This window comes from Wasmannia auropunctata, unplaced genomic scaffold (genome assembly GCF_000956235.1).
Source record: "Wasmannia auropunctata unplaced genomic scaffold, wasmannia.A_1.0 LD336106.1, whole genome shotgun sequence".
Lineage (NCBI taxonomy): Eukaryota > Metazoa > Arthropoda > Insecta > Hymenoptera > Formicidae > Wasmannia > Wasmannia auropunctata.
Genome location: NW_012026784.1, coordinates 2,488,506 through 2,492,770, shown reverse-complemented (window position 1 = coordinate 2,492,770; position 4,265 = coordinate 2,488,506). Strand labels below are relative to the sequence as shown.

Sequence of the window (4,265 nt, the reverse complement as noted above, 5' to 3'; positions counted from 1 at the left end):
CGGAGCGTAAACTTTAATTTATTTTAATCTTCAAATTATTTGCAATCCTTCGCGTATCCTCGAAAAATTTAAATAATAATTTTATGTCAACAATCGAAAGAGAATGTTTTTCCGTCCTAATCAATTCTAGATGTCTTATATGTTTATTTATCATTTGCGACTTTATATTTTGTTTATACATACACTACCCCCGAAAAGTATCCGGACAGAAATAAAATTTTTATGTTTGGAGTTTTAAGCGGCGTCTACAATGAGCAGTAGCAGTAATGGATTAAGGAGTATGCGTTAGGAGTAAACTGTAGGATTAAAGTGTCGTTACGTCCGAGCGTCTACAATGACGCATAGTAAAGATTATAGCCTCGACGAATGTCAAAATATAAATGAGGTTCGCACCGACCTGCGTCCATGCTTCTGACTTCACTCACTTTGCATTCGCGTATAATTTTTTGGTTTTGTCGTATAAAAACCGATTAACTCGGACCAATGCAATAAGCTCTTGATTAGTGCCGACCTCGAGATCATGGTCCGTGCTGACTTCGTTTTCAGTACAAGAATTCGTCTGACATATTTGACATGTGAAAATAGCATCGATTTCTATTGCGCGCGTTTCGTATTACTGCTGAGCTCTCATTGGCTGAAAGTAAAAAAGTAGCCGTAGGAAATGGATTTCAACTATTTCGCTTACGGACTTATTTTACGCCCTATTACACCGAAAAACCAGCTTATTCCAATGTGTTACTCTTTAATCTATTACTGTTACTGCCCATTGTAGACGCCGCTTTAAGCCGCTGAACTTAATGCGGCACTGTGCTAAATCAAAGAGTAAACAATTTTAGCATTTTAAGAGATACTTTAAGATACTCTGTAACGATTTTAAGTTTAATGCATTCCTACTACTCTAAACTTTTAAATCTGAGAGACATGTTTGCCTACTGAAAATTGCAATATTTAACGGAATGCACGGCCTTGGGAAAATTTTTTTCGAGGATCCCGACCTCTAGCTGTCCCCCGAAAAATAACCGTTTCCGCGCGGTTGTTATGCGCCAGGACGCTTTATGGTTATTTGTTAACGAGTGTATTCGCGATTCTTTCCTGCCGGCACTTATTCGGTGGGCGAGTCGTCACCTCGTTGCTTTAAGGTTCTTCTCGACATCTATTTGACATATGCTACAAGCCTTTATTCAAGAATATTACTTTCGTTTTTTTAGTACAATCAGTTACGCGGGGACCGCTGACGCGACGTGACACCGTCTGGAAATCCTTGATTTAAAACGATTATTTTGAGAATGATGAACATCCTCAGCGCTCTAGCTTCCATTACACAAAATTCCTATTGTTGCGTATGATTACGTGAAACATATGCAAGGGGCATGTCGGTTCGAGATAACTATAATGCGAAATTTCGAAAAACGGAAACATAGGTGAACATAGCTTTTATTTTGTTGCTTGGTGAAAATTTTATGGAGTTGATAATAATCGCTACCGGAATTGGGATAAAAAATTTTGTATTCTAGAAGTATCACCTGCTTGCTCTCAAATATATAATAATAAGAATAATAACTGCATGTGTCAAAAAAGTTAAGGGAATCGTATTTAATTAATTGCAAAAAAAGGCTCACGCAATGACCGTTTTAATAATATACTGAATGTATTTAATTTTCAAAAAGATAAACGCCCATATAGATTACGTTTCATCAACACTGAGAGAAAAATATAGTTAGACTAACCATAATTTAACTATAATTTATAGTGAATTTTGGGGATAACTATAATCAATTTAATCGTGCAAATTATAGTTACTTTAACAATGCTTTATGGTTATACATTATAATTAATATTATTATTTTTTTATTTACTTATTTTGTAGTTATTATTACAATATAAATAGTAAGCAAATGTTAAAAAAATAGTTACACTTACTATAATTGCAGTTGCATTTACTACATAAAAATATTTATTTTATTTGTCTCGCATATATCTTGATATTTTACTATATTAATATTTGAAATTATTATAATCTATAGTAAAATTTTTTCATATTTGGTAGGACTATACATATAATTAAGATTATTATTACTAACATTATAGTAATAATAAATGTAAAAGTAGTGCTCTTAACCATAATTTTTTATCATGAAATTATAATCTCAAATACAAAATATTTTTCTTTTATAACAAAATTACACAAATCAATATCGCGTGGCTATGCAAATTGTTTTAAAGTTGCTACGTTTGTGACAATTTGACAGAACGATGCGAATCGTAGGGAGAGTTCCCCTAGTGCTGGATGCTTAAGGTTTTTCTTAAATAAATAAAAAATAATAATATTTTATTCTTTTTATCCTGCGTTATTTATAAGTTCATAATTAGAAATCAAAATAAAGCAACAAAATAATCAATATTATTATTGTAGTTAACTTAAATTAACGTTAAACTTTAGTACACGATTTTGAGAAATCATTAAGTGGCACCTAGTACCAGACACAGTAAGACTTACTAACGTACTCAGAGAACAGTTTCAATATAATTTGCAGCGATCACAAATGCAATTGTCAGAACATTCGGGGATATCGGCACAAGCCGCATATGCCCATTTTTGGCATCAAGTGCTTTTTGCAATGTCATATTTTGAAAATGCCTTTCTTTGGTTAATTTCTTTTGCCAGAATTTTCTGAAGTGCAGTTTTTAAATTATTTTAATGAACCTTTTTTTTACTATTCATATTGCTTAAGTGCAACTTTTAACCAAAATAATGAATACTAATACAAATAGGAACATACAAGATTAAGATTTTTGCTGTAATAGGTTGTTCGGCAATAGGGGAAAACGTTTTCGTTTGGAACTGGGGAACAGTGAACCCATTAAAAAATTTTTTTGTGAAAACCAATGCACTGTATGCACAAAATACAAAGGTAATTAAAAAAATAGTTATCAATAACAGATATAATAATGCAACTCACACGCAAATTGGTATATATAATAATTTATAATTTATACGATGCACCAATTTTCCGTCATACGTAACAATAAATCGATCTCTTTACTAACTGTGCACACGCAACTGGAATGTGTTAAAACCTGATTGTTGTTTGATGTATTCCCTCTACGGTTTACGCGGAAAAATGGCTCGGTAACGATTCAACTAGCTGTTACAGATATAGCTAATGTTCCATGATGACCGTGGAAATTAAACAAACTCTGGAACGAGAATTTGATTTTGTTTTCACTGTACAAGAAATACGAAATCTTACTTTCGCAAAACTCATTAAGATGTCTGATGAAAACGTGGATTCATCTGTATCATCGAGTTAAATGTGAAAACTTTAAACATTTATTATAAAGAGTGGAAGTAATAAGGAATTTAAATTTTATTTTACTATGAATTTATGACCTAGATTAATCTTGAATATCCTTATGTAATATATGTATCAATTAACTTGTTTTTGTAAGAAGGGCAAACACACAATGAAATAAAAAACATAACATTGTGTTTAAAAAAATAAAGTTGACTTTGAAATATGTTTCAAACGCTTCTGTACACATAAAATAATTAATTCCATATACACTTCTCAACAAAATTAAAGCATCACTTACTCTACCCTCCATAAATAGGCAAAATTCAAGAGAATGGAACTTCGTCAAAAATGATCGTATCGAGATGTTCAAAAAAGCATTTTACAGCTTGAAATCTCTACTTTCCAAATCGGTACTTGAGAAAACGATCCTACTGATCTTTCATGGAATGACACGGATAGAAAGGGAGACCCGATGAATTTCAAAATTTTTTACGAACTTTGACAAGTTCCATGGCGTGGAATAAAAATCGCACAATGCAGTTTACTACTTTCGAAAGAATGAATCTTTCTCTTCAATTTGCTTTTTTGTTGAGCGTCGTACGATTTTTTTTCACCGAGTTATTCAACATTGAAGCAAAAAGGAATCTTTTTTTCCTTTAATAACTCGGTGAAAAAAATCGTACAACGCTAAAAAAAAGCAAATTGAAGGTAACGATTCACTCTTTCGAAAACTGTAAACTGTATTTGCAATTTTTTATTCGCGCCATGGAACTTGTCGAAGTTCGTAAAAAATTTTGAGATTTATCGGGTCTCCTTTTCTATCCGTGTAATTCCATGAAAGATCAGTAGGATCGTTTTCTTAAGTATCGATTTGGAAACTAGAGATTTCAAGCTGTAAAATGCTTTTTTGATCATCTCGATACGATCATTTTTGACGAAGTTACACTCTCTTGAAGTTTGCCTATTTTT

General features: G+C 32.1%; 1 protein-coding gene across 1 annotated transcript in view; it reads right to left on the bottom strand.

Annotated features, from left to right (window-relative positions):
- The window catches only part of LOC105452344 (carbonic anhydrase 2-like), a 16,302-nt gene that overhangs the window by 716 nt on the left and 11,321 nt on the right, over positions 1–4,265 (bottom strand). The window lies entirely within an intron of this gene.